The sequence below is a fragment of the Engraulis encrasicolus genome, chromosome 2 (assembly GCF_034702125.1).
Source record: "Engraulis encrasicolus isolate BLACKSEA-1 chromosome 2, IST_EnEncr_1.0, whole genome shotgun sequence".
In the NCBI taxonomy this organism is placed as follows: Eukaryota; Metazoa; Chordata; class Actinopteri; order Clupeiformes; family Engraulidae; genus Engraulis; species Engraulis encrasicolus.
Window position 1 is genome coordinate 55,007,879 of NC_085858.1, and position 13,787 is coordinate 55,021,665.

Consider the following 13,787-nt stretch of genomic DNA (forward strand, 5'->3'; position numbering starts at 1 on the left):
CCCGCCAAATATTCTCGTTCAGTCACGCACGAAGTGTCCCGGTTTTAGACTACAAAAATCTGGTCACCCTAAGCATAGGCCTACTTTTCAGCGCAATAGAAAAATACATATGCAGCATACCAGATAGTCAGCATTAACTAGGAGATTAGCTGGACACAAAGCTGTACTCAACCCTTTCCCTTTCACTAAAGCCAAGCACATCACATCACATCACATCACCAAACGCAAAGGCTTGCAAGGCTCATCCCTCTGGCACCCACCACACCACCACCACCAAGCCATAAAAGGCACAGTCACCATAGCAGAGAGAGCTAATGCTGGGGCCCCTATGAGTTGAGTGATCAGTTTGTTTTTTTGGCACATGACTAAGGTAGGGGGAATAAAGGCTGGAGGTATGGACTTAATTATGCGTTTGTGAAACCACAGCAGGAGGTGGGGTGAAGCACATAAAGTGGGGAAAACCTCAGTGTAGTTAATTATATCGTCACCTTCTTAAAATAATCGCCTAAGTCATTTTTTGGTCAAGTTCACGTTTTCGCCTAACTCATGTCCTCCCCCATTCTGAGGGAGTTTTAGTGTTCCCTGACAAACCTGGAAAAAAATGACTTAGGCGATTATTTTAAGAAGGTGACGCTGTCAATTTCAGTAGTCTACCTTCTGAGGAAAAAGAAAAATGGCTCTATAATATCATTCTATAGTAAAGAGAGAAGGCAGATTACATACAGATAAAACAAGTTATCTCGTTTATAGACTGCTCATAGGCTTACTTCAGCTACAATACTCACAAGCCCTGTGTGATGAATATCATCACACATTTAAATTCCACAGGGGCCATTTTCCCACACTTGGCATTGGGCCAAATGCTAATGGTAAATTATTTGGTGGACCACTGGGACACATCATTTCTTAGTTATACATTCAGTATTCACATTTCAAATAGGCTAGGGAACACATTTACAACATTTGCAAACACTGTTAGATTTACTCATTCGTTAGGCCTTTTTTGAACAGGCTACCATTCACCCTCCTTTTCATGCCAACTTTTGCAAGCATGAGCATAAACTCTGGCACGCATGAGAATGAACTCTGTCAAGTGTTCAATGACGTGTTTTACATGATAAGACTATGGCAAGGGTGTGTGCAGTGCACAGTCTGTTTTTGAGTAAACTGTCATGATAAGACAAGCAAGTCTTGTGTATGAATGCATGCTATTATGGCTTATTAGACATTTTGAATATGCTTGGCCAATTCAGTTGTTCATAGCTGATTTTTGTGTGAAGCTCCAAATGTGAATTTAGTCTGCCCTCAGCAAATGGCAGAGAGTCATGTTGGGCATGTAGGTGCATAGGCATAAGGTCTCATATGTAGGTAGGCTATTACAAAGGGCCCATTGTAACAGTGTGAAAATATTCAGAGTGATATGTAGGTTATTACACACTAATGAACATCCAGTTAGACGTTATATTTTGTTTTCTTTGCGGAAGGACACCAAAATGTTACATACTGCATAGTACTCAATGTCTGACATCTAGTGTTCTGCTACTTAACTGGTTTGCGCAATCCATAAACAATATCATTTAACTAACACAATATACTCATTGAGTAAGCACAGTTACAGTGCTGTATGCACAGACTCTAGGAAGCAACCAGACCTTACCGAATGGCACCTTACTGAAATGGCAGACCGCAATGAAGTAACTAGGCCGGAATGGCACCTTGCTGAAATGCACTTTGTGCTGACAGATGACTCTGCGGGAGATTGCTGATAATTCACTCCTCCACCCACCCAAAGCTCTGGGCCACAGCGCCAATACAAGCTGCTCACTCACTTTGCCATGCCATGGTGTGTGCCTGCATGTCATTCCAACCCGTGCACCTGGCACATAAGCCATCATAGCTTTATTGGCCAATCAAAATTCATGAAGCTACAAACTGGCCATCTAGATGGCTGATTGATACAGTTGCCTATGTGTCCTGGCATATAAAAGTCGCCATAACAGGGCTTTTATGCTCACTGGCCACTTTGGCTAGTTTTGGAGTCATTAGCCATTCAGCCTCTCTATACAAGCCAGTTTTGTTATAAGTTGTTTTTTGTTTATTAGGATATTGTACATTCGGCTCATGGTATGATACGGTATACTTAGCAATCCCTAGAAAAAAGCGAAGGGGCCAGTGACACTAAAATCAGTGGTTGCCAGAGTCAAGTTATGCCAGCATTTGGCCGGTTGGCAGGTGCCAATGTCAAGCCCTGCGTCATATAATTTACGAATCTGAATCCCTGAAGCTACAAAGTTGTTGCCTGATTATCATCGACTTGAACGTGTTGCGTCACTAGGAGGGCGTGGCCTGGCCAACAAACTGGCCAATAGGGTGGCTGGCAGATTGCTGTGCCTCCACTTTCATTCTCTCGCAACAGAAATTGCTCTAGTTTCAACAGACTAAGCAGACTTTGGCCCTGATGTTGCTGTCAAGGACAGAACATCACAGATAAGCAGATGTGAGGGTGGAATGGAGCAGCAGATGAGTAGTGCTACAGAGAGGAGAGATTTGATATATGAGTATTTTATATTGTGTTCAAATTGACATTAAATACAACATATTTTGCATCCTTATTTGATTTTATATCGTTTTGTACAAAAAGGAGGCAATCCACACACACACTTTTAAGCTTGCTTTGCACAAAAAAGACTTGAAGTGTGTGGATTGTCTCCTTTTTTGTACAGATACTTCTACTGAATTCTGCACCTTCAAAACAGATGAGCGGTGACCATTCACCACTTTACATTATCATTGTGTTCCATTTTGTGTGGTTCTTTTTTACATGGTCCATATCTTAAACAATTTCCATATGAGATGCTTATATGTGAGCTGGTACTTTGGAAAATAGTTTGAATATTACATTCCTTGCAATTAATCCAGAGACTTTTTGGGAGAACTACTTTGATAAGCACCTCTACTCCCCACCGAATTTTAGCAGGCCTTCTAACACCTCTGAAAACAATATTATATAAATTATTGCAAGCCAGGGAAAAAACCCTGAAATATGAAATGTGTTTTCCTTATAAATTGACCTGACCTGAATTCCTCATGCAGGGTTGGGCTGGTGCGCTGGGTGCTTGGGATTCCTCACACAGCTGGCTACAGAGACCACCTGACACCTCCAGGGATTACCGGCAGGTGATGATGGTTGTGTTGGCTCAGTCGAAGTTAGTTCATGGTCATGCCTGGTTGTGCACACCATAAAGACAATGGAATCATAGGAAAACTCAAAAAAGATTAATGGAACTAAATGTATCTACAATTATTGCTAATTATCAGGCAAGACGAGCATATTATTAGTAGGAAAGCAACATGCTCCCATCTATCTGTTACAGTCTAACTATCTGTTCTTGTTTTGGATTGCTGTCTGTTGTTGCCAGCCCACATCCCCTTTTTAGAATGTAGGCTATGTTAAAGACAGTGATGCTGTTTCACTGTCAGCACAATTTCAGTTAAACTTTTTTTACTAACAGGAAACTGGAAGTGTGTAGACACTCATGCTCACATAGTCTCCCCCCCTTCTCTTTCTCTCTCTCTCTCTCTCTCTCTCTCTCTCTCTCTCTCTCTCTCTCTCTCTCTCTCTCTCTCTCTCTCTCTCACTCTCTCTCTCTCTCTCTCTCTCTCTCTCTCTCTCTCTCACACACACACACACACACACAAACACACACTGCTTCTTCAAACACATTTCCCTACGTCACTGGCTGGCTTTTGTTTTTTCTCCACCTGGTTTTCTTGCATTCTTTTAGTTTCTCAACGGTTCGTTTCAAATCCCTTTTATTGTCTTGTATTTAATGGGCTCTTTTTTGTTCAGCCTAATTACCTTGAACTTCACACCAGGCTGTCTGTTGAGCCTGACAAATATTTCCTCATTGCCTCGCAGGAAGTTGGCTGGTAACTAAAAACAGTCTGAGAGAAAATGTGTGTCACGTACTGCATGTTGCACATTGAAGGAGGTTTGGACTCTTGCCAAGCTTGCTCTGTTACTCACCGAAATGAATATCCTGCTTACCATCATCTTGACAAATAATTTCACGACAGGATTTGCTTGATAAGCATTGTTTGAATGGATATTTGTCGGAAGGCAGAGTTGTGCTGCATGAAGTTAAGATCTTAAGACATGGCTCCCTGTTATACATTTGGTATTGCCAGAACGGCAATGACCAAGTTGTAATATATTACTATCTGTGTAATGTTGCAGTAGTGTAATACTATGGTGGTGAAGTCTTAGCTCTTTTCAACTTCTATTACAGCACGGCACTGGTGAAACGATGTGCATCAACCTCTTAGCGCAGAGCCTATGTTGTAACCTTACTGTCACCAAAATTGTAATGGCTATGTCTTAATCTGTTACTTAAGGCTCTTGGTACTGTCATAGCAATGTTGTTATGATGTAGTTGAGTAGTCTCAGCAAGTAGTGAATAGGCCCGCCGGCAACCCCATCTGCAGTAAGAGGCTATGAAACTATGGAATGGATTGGAAGCAGGCCATTGGGCCGGAGGTGTCTGCAGGGCCCCCAGCAGGGGGAGGCAAATGGGTCACTCTTTCCCAGGCCCAGGGAGGGGTGGCCCCAGAATTGGGTCCCCCATTACATTGCATGCATTGAGGGGGGGGGGGGGGGGGGCGGCTTTCAGTTTATTTTATCCCTTGCCCCGCCAAAGCTGTATGCATCGCTGGTTGTCGTCTTCTGCATGCGAATGCAATGCCCTCATCAGCATGTGCAGTAACCATGCGACAGGGATGCCGTGCCATGGCATGCCACCATGGAGGTGCTAATGCCACAAAGTTATGCTACTATTGTCGATACGGGCATTTAGCAGAACGGCAACAGAAATATCCTTTTCCAGGTCATTACCACTCTTGAACTTTTGGCCCAACCCAAAGAAATGGTATTAAAGGCCAAGTGCCTTTGTATGGAGATGAGGCTTTCAAATAGTCTTTGTACTCCAAGTCATGCTTACAAGCACGCAACCCATTACAATACATGCAAGACACAAAGTAAACAGGCATAGACGTAGGCCTACATATGCTATGACGGAAAAAAACATCATGACAAACTTTGTAGAACCATAGATCTTGTTTGGCACACTACAACACACTACAACAAGGGGTTAGTGAACATCATTCTGTCAGTGGAAGACTGTAGTCTTTTGTAGAAAAAAAAATATTCTGTAGCAAAGACTTCGCTTGTATTCACTTTTGTACTTGTTTCATAGTTGTACTGTTCCAAATGTTCCCTTGGGAAAACTATGTGATCAGCATGCTACATTTAAATGTTGCCTCTGATGAGAAACAATGTGCTGTACTATGATTTTCCATCCCTGTGTTTTTATTTAAAAGCAACCTTCATGGGAGGAGAGACAGAGAGACGAAAGATGCCAAGCGAGGACAATGCTTTCCAGGCTTCTCGCTCTCTCTCCTTTCGCGAAAGTCAATTGTAAACTTAATCTGATTGTCGTNTCTAGTTGTATTAATATGTTTTCTTAACGTATCAAGACTTTATCACCACAGTACGACACTACTACAACATTACACAGTTTTATACAGAGTTTTTGTAACACATGACTTGGTCATTGCAATTCTGCTAACAGCAAATTTATAACAGGGGCGGTGTCTTCAGCATTTGAGGGGTTATGACTATGGGCTAAAATGCCTTTAGTGCAAAGGGGAGCTGTCTGGCAATTCCAAAGACCAACACAATCCCGTACAGTATGTTCATGACTTGATGCTGTTGGGTGGAGGACACATATTGTTCAAGGTCAAAGGTCTTTATTATCCCAAAGCAGCAATGTGGCTTTGGATCCAACAGGAAAAAAATGTCCTGGGATATTGCCAACAAGAATTAAATCATAGCAAAGCCATCCCATAAGCAAATACCATAAAAACTTTGCCCAATGCAGCAACAATACACTCATAAAGACTATTGTTGTCTGGAAATGTGTGGGCTGGGCCGTAGTTGAGTGAATGATGGCCTTCAACAACACAGGCAATATCGACCCTTTCACCATGACGTCAGACAAGTTCTGGTTTGAAGGGAAGCAGCATATATGCAACTTCCTTCAAATGTATTGCAATGTTCAGTGTATGTATAGGCCCCTACATACTATGACTAGTTTGGCGCAGGAAAAAGCAGCATCTGCATGAACTGTATAGTGTATACAGTCCCAAGAAAAAGTTTGTACACCCTTTGAAATTTCTTACATTTCTGTCAAAATTGGTCATAAAGCATGATCTGATCTTCCCGGAAATCACAAGAAGGAACAACCAGAGTCTGCTTTAACTAATTCAACCCAAGCATTTACAAGTTTACTTATTTTCATTGGCCATAAGATGTAAACATTCACAGGACAGAAAGGCATAAGTAAGTACACCCTTGCATTCAATAGGTTTTAACCCTAAGTTTGTCGCAATAACCTCAACCAGATGTTTCCTGTAGTTGCAGATCAGATTAACAAAACAATCTGGATGTATCTTGACTCCCTCTTCTTTAGAAAACTGCCCTTCTGCAGCAAGGTTTCTGGGATATCTGGAGTGAATAGCTTTCTTGACTTCATGCCATATCATCTCAAATGTTTTTTGTCAGAGCTTTGACTGGGCTATTCCAGAATGTGTATTTCATTGTTATGAAGCAATTCAAAAGTCAATTGCCTCTAAAATATGGGTTGTTGTCCCATTTCAGCACCCATCCTCTTGTGTGCCTCAACTGTGTGACAGACTACCTCACATTTTTTCTGTAAAATATCTCAATGAACTTCTGAGTTCATTGTTCCACTAATAATAGCAAACTGACAAGGGCCTGAGGCACCAAGGTAGCCGCATATAATGATTCTCCCCGCCACCATACTCAAAGGTGGAGATGATGTTTTGGTGAAGGTGTGGTTCTCCAGTTCTCCTCCAAACATGATACTATGTGTTCCCCTGAAAAATTCAACTTTGGTTTCAACGTTGGTCTACAGAATATTTTGCAGTAATTTTATGAAGCATATAAATGCTTTTTCGCAAACCTCAAAGGTGCAGCAATATTTTTTTGGACAGAAACCCCATTAATTTTAGATTGGCAGAATGAACCCCATTTTTAGTTATTCTTGGTTACATCTCCACTTCTGAGTATGGTGGCGGGAGCATCATTATATGCGGCTACCTTGCTGCCTCAGGCCTTTGAAAGTTTGCTATTATCAGTGGAGCAATGAACTCAAGTTTATTGTGATATTTTACAGAAAAAAAGTGAGGAAGTCTGTCACACAGTTGAAGCACATAAGAGGATAGGTGCTGAAATGTGACAACAACCCATACTTTAGAAGCAAATCTAAATTAGAATGCCTTCATAACAATGAAATACACATTCTGGAATAGTCCAGTCAAAGCCCTGACTAAAAATAATTGAGATTATATGGCATGAAGTCAATAAAGCTATGCACTCCAGACATCCCAGAAACCTTGCTGACGAGAGGCAGTTCTCTAAAGAAGAGGGAGACAAGATACATCCAGATATTTTTGTTAATCTGATCTGCAACTACAGGACAGGTCTGGTTGAGGATATTGCAACTAACTGAGGGTTAAAAGCTATTTAATGCAAGGGTGTACTTACTTACTTACTGCTGTCCTGTGAATGTTATAGCCTTATGGTCAATAAAAATATGATAACATGTAAATGTTTGTGTGGAATTAGTTAAAGCAGACTCTGATTGTTCCTTCTTGAGATTTCCGGGAAGATCAGACCATGTTTTATGATAAATTTTGACAGAAATGTAAGAAATTTCAAAGGGTGTACAAACTTTTTCTTGGGACTGTATATCTATGTCACTGCAACTTGCTTCAAATGCATTCAAATATTCAGGGTTTGAAGGTGTCGTGTGAAAAGGGAATAGAAAGAGAAGAAGTCAGCACACTGTTTATTTAAGGTTTATTTAAGTCATACAATGGTTCGACGTTGTATGACTTGAATAAACATTCAAAGCGGAGCTACATTGTGCAGACATACTCTTTCTATGGTCAGATACGTCTTTGTCCTGCACCTGGCCTCGGCGAGGTGGGATGTGCATACTTTTGACTCTTCTCAAGGTCATGTGAAAATGGCCCGTTTGAGGTGCAGTGTGTGTGTGTGCCGTGCCAGGGGAAAGTGGTGGCATGGCTGCCTCTCTTCCCTTGTTGTCTTCCTGAGTGCCAGGCCTGCGGTCCCACCAGGGTGGAGGCGTAGCTCAGTCTAGACTTATTAAACCTCCTGGAATATGGCCCAGCTACTGTGTAGCTCTCTCAAGTTTCCCCCGATTGTTTTTTTTTTTACGAAAAAAGCATTCTGCCCGTTTTATAGAAAGTGATTGTCCCATTTCTGACACCAGTGTGGTGAGTTGAAGAGCTGTGGCTTTACTATGCCTTGGCATGTACTCCAGTTGTTACTGTACGCATACAGGCTTTTCAACAGAAAGGACACATACAGTACATGATTAAAACACATGGGTGTCACAATTACAAATGGAGAACATTCTATAGCAGTAAGCCTACAAGGTATTTCTAAAGAAATATACAGGACATTGCACATGACACACATATTAAAAAAAACATAAAACCTCCTACGAATGTTTACAGTCTTTGTTTCTCCCAGACTTGTTGCTTCAGGCTTTGTGTACATTTGTGGTGAATAGGGCTGATATTTGATCTGTCATCTGACACATCGGCTTCCCTCTGAGCCTACCATGTGTCGTCTACCCCTGAGCCTATCATGTGTCCCATTCAATGAATGGTTTATTTACAGGCATTGTTATGGTGTCTAAACCCAAGTAAATATTAGCAGCATGCTTTGATCTACCCATGCCATGACCCCGCTACAGGGTTCATAATCACCACTAAAAATAATTTTGTCAGATTCAAAGATTCAAAAGATTCAAAAAGATTCATTGTCTAATAGGGCCGATCATTCTTTGTCCATATTAGAAATTTGTCTTTTAATTGAAGGATTGTGTATGTGTGTGTGTGTGTGTGTGTGTGTGTGCACGCGTATGCATGTACGTGTGTGTGTGCGTGTGCGTGTGCGTGTGCGTGTGCTTGTGAGTATGCGTGTGTGTGTCCAGTCCAGTAGAGGTGGCAGATGTTACATTAAGCTCTGTGGAAGAGGCGAGGTGATGTCATACTACATGTAGAAATATTGACGGGTAGAAGATGTCATTGAGACTGCATTATTGAAACATTCCAAAAATGACTAATATAATTTAATTTTTTGGAGGAGGACAGGATAGTGAAGAGTAAGACAGGGTCAACAAAGGACCTGGGCCGGAAATCGAACCCGGGTTAGTCGCATGGCAGGCAGGTGCCCTACCGGATGGCCACGGCAGGTCCGACTAATATAATTGAAATGAGCTGAATAGAGTATGTGAAGGGATCAAGGGCTGAAAAGTTCCCCAAGATTCGGGAAAGGAAAGAACATGTAAAATGATCCACGGCTTCCTGCTTAGAGGCAAGATAAGTCAAAAGACCCCCCATGAAATTTCCCGTGTGAGCCTCAGGTTGATTAGTGGCCTCAGACAACTTCTTTAAGCTTGATCATGATCTCATACAGCCATTTTTACAGTTGAAAGAAGTCTGAAAGTAGGTCCAGCTTTGGTGCTCCAAATTACATATACGTGTAGACTTTTGCATCTCACACAATTCAGAGTCATTTGGCCATTCTAGAGTGTGTAATGCCACGAGTGGAACTGGGGATGTTACAACTTACAAACAACACATTTTTAAATGTTGCAGAACATGCAACAGCTTTTTCCTTTGAACAAAGGAAGACTAGAGCTACAGGGTTGTTTTTTCCACATTTCAAATAATATGTCATCCACATTGGCTTTCATCCAAAAAACTCTCAACACCTAAGCCTGCCTTTCGTCACAGTAAAAAGCCACCAGTGAAATGGTGCATCAGACCTTGACCCCAGAGGTAGGCGTGGTGTCTTAGCTGGAAGCACAGCTAAATATAAAAATCTTAGAATATAAAAGAGAGAAAAGCAGTGAGCTCAGACTGCAAATCAGAGGTAGGGCCTACTTAGAGCAAATCCTTATGTAAGTATATAATGATACATGAAACAAGATCACGGCTTCATTTGATGCAAGGGGTATGACGTGATTCAGTAGAGTTTGGTTTGGTTACTCCATCCCCTGAAACAAAGGAAGGACTTTAATGTGCATTCCATTTTTGGGCCTGCATATCCACATAGAAAAGACACAGTGTTAACACTTGGAGAGGCAATTTAACATCTTTCTCTGAAAGTGTTGAATTAATACTGCATTTCTTTTTTACTGTGTACGCCTTTGTTTGTTTGTCATTCTACTCTTTTCCCTAATGCTGGTATCTATTCAGGAATCTGTCTGTCTCTTGTGACTTTGTGACTTGAGAGTGTGTGGCACTGATCCTAAAATATCAACAAAATGGTCCAAACATACCACAGGAAGGACTGTGCCCGCTGTTCTCACACTTCAAGCCAGATCGTGATAATATGCCTCAAACATGCAGATTATCTTGGGAGCCTTCCTTTGTGCACCAATCTGCCACACAAGCAATATTTGTCTCCAAAGGGCTAAATGACTAAATTTGGTCATGATCACACACTGCTTATCTTGGAAGTGAAAACGCTGCCTGTGGTGTTGATGGTATGGTTTCCCCCACTTCCTTAGCATATTCTTCATAATCAAGATTATGCATGCTTTCTCATGAAAGATAAGGTACCACTAGGGGTGGGTGATCATAGGGCCAAAAAAGGCTGGGGCTACAAACCTTTCTGAACAGATTTGAATGAAGACACTTGCAATTTTGCATGTGTAAACACTGTTAACAAATGAAAATGTAAACACTGATAACACACTGATAAAGTGCACTACTGGAATACGTGTATAAGAAATTCAGTAAAAAATAAAAGTGAAGACAACAACACTGATAACGTGAACATCATCATCACCCTGATAAAGTAAACATCTTCAATCTATACGATTTCTCCACTTTGACAGATTTTGAACGATCCTCTACTTGATTTCATGATTAACGATATTGTCATATCGCACACACACCCTTGGTACCACATTGTAGGAATGGTAAATGGTAAATGCACTGTATTTATATAGTGCCTTTTCACTCCTTCAAGCACTCACTCTACATTGTATGGTTCTCATTCACCCATTCACACTCTGGTGGCAGTAGCTACCACGCAGAGTACCCCCGTATACCACCAGGAGCAAATTGGGGTTAAGTATCTTGCTCAAGGACACAATAATGGGGTCAGGAAGAGCTGGGCTAGAACCTGCTGGTTTCACAACAGTCAGATTGTCTTCATGTTCACTGAGGTCGCTTCCTTTCTACCCTCTGAGGCCCTTATTCTTTGATCCTATTTGATTCCATTAATCTGACAGGTTACAGTGCAGTGCATTGCACTGTATTAAATCTTGCAAATAAACTTGCCCTGCCTTGTCCTGTCCTCTGACAACACCAATACTCACACTGTTGTCTTTCAAATAAAGGCATACCTTGAAAGTGATGTTCATAAAAATTGTCTTCCCAGATAGTTTTTTCCTTCCTAACCCATCCTGGACTGGTTATGTAATGAGACGCCTCCTGCCCATCACCCCTGCCTGGTGCGCATGAGCGCCTTCTCTAAGATTTTTTCCAAGACTGACTCAGCTGCCTCTTAGGTCATCCATTCTGTGGGCTTGTTTTCCCTTGGATTTGCCTTGTTTTCCCTTGTCTAGTGTTCTGAATTACCTCATATGTTTTCTGTTATTTTAAGAGTTAACTACAGTTGATTCCACCCCACGCAACAAGAATGAGCTTTCAGCCCTGATTAAATCCGTGTTGTCATTGGAGCAACACCCGTCCCTGATTTCAGAAGCTTCAGACTATTTGTCCTAAAACCTAAAAAGTTTTGCGTCTTCAAGATTTTGAGAGCACTGACTGGCTGAAAAGAATGTTCTTGGCCTTCACATGTGATATGACGTGAATACCAAAGACGTACGGAAGGGGAAAAAATCAATTTGGTTTTCATCAGACATGAGACTCTTGTTAACCCCAGCTGGAGAGTCCTTTAGGTGCTTCCTTGCATTTTCAAGTGGTATAAGGGCAGTCATGGGTGAGCGGTTAGGGCGTCAGACTTGCATCCCAGAGGTTGCCGGTTCGACTCCCGACCCGCCAGGTTGGTGGGGGGAGTAATCAACCAGTGCTCTCCCCCATCCTCCTCCATGACTGAGGTACCCTGAGCATGGTACCGTCCCACCGCACTGCTCCCCATGGGGCGCCTCTGAGGGCTGCCCCCTTGCACGGGTGAGGCATAAATGCAATTTCGTTGTGTGCAGTGTTCACTTGTGTGCTGTGGAGTGCTGTGTCACAATGACAATGGGAGTTGGAGTTCCCAATGGTCTTTCACGCTTTCATATATAATGTCTGACTCTGGGGACTCTGCCTTTTTTCTGTATTTTGGAAATGCCTTTACATTCAGTGGTGCACAGTAAAAATGCAGTGCTAACTCAACACTTAGAGAGTCGATTTAGCAACTTGTAAAATGCATACGGCCCCAGAGTGCTCTATTCTATAAGTGTTGAATTAAATCCGCATTTTTGTACTGTGGTCATACAGATTAGCCCATATAGCTCCGTATATACAGTACAGCAGGCCAAACGTTTGAATGAGAAGGTGAATCCAAACTTTTGGTCTACTGTATGTAGGCCTATAATCCAATTGGTTTGCTCCCCTCTAGAGTCAAATACTCTCTGATTACGCCATTCTGGTTTGTCTGCATTACGCTGTATTTACACAAAAGGACTATGTGCAACTTCCAAGAACATTTGCCCTATACCCAAAGGACATCCTCACCTAATTTTGCAAAATGCCGCAATCCTCCCCCAGAGCATTCTAAAATGTCCAAACCTGTTTTGATGCAACACATGCCCATTTGAGGCAGGGAAGCAGTGCCGGAAACATTTGTGTATTATATTACAGTGTAATGTTGTGCAATATACTGATACAGTTTCAAATGCTCTTCCTGACGGAAATAGGTTTCCGGATTTTCTGAGATTTCTGAGCTTTCAGAAGCTGTCCGTTTTGTTCCTTATGATACACAAAAGTGGACTATGTCTTTTATTATGAACTTTCAACCACCAATCCAAAAACAGTATTTATAATATGCTGTGTACATGTTCTGATCATTCTTGTGATGAAAAATTGTGTCTCTACTCCATGTCAAAACGTGAAATAGATCATGGAAAATTACCGGTTAGATGGAATAATTATGAAATCTACAGTCATGTAATAACAAACCCGTGAGCTTTATAAAAAGAGGACAGTCCGCACACTTCAGGTCTATTTTTGTGCAAAGAAGCTACTTGACTTGCAAGCTTTCGGTCCTTAGACCTTCATCAGGCAGAGTCCTCTGAGTCCTCTGTGTTCAGGACTCTGCCTGATGAAGGTCTAAGGACCGAAAGTTTGCAAGTCAAGTAAAGCTTCTTTGCACAAAAATAGACCTGAAGTGTGCGGATTGTCTTCTTTTTATACAGACATTTCTACTGAATCCTGCACCTTCTAAACAGATGAGCGGTGGCCTATCACAACTTAAGAAAGTGAGCTTTAGAAAGTTAATTTATTCCATGTCTTTTCAATAGGATGCACGTTTCTCTCTGACATCTGTGAAATGTGGGCCATCCGTCTGCTCATACTTGAGCATGATGTCTACTTCTATAGCTTTCTTTTGAAACAATGAACAAAAGACATCATGATGCTTCTGCCAAATGAAA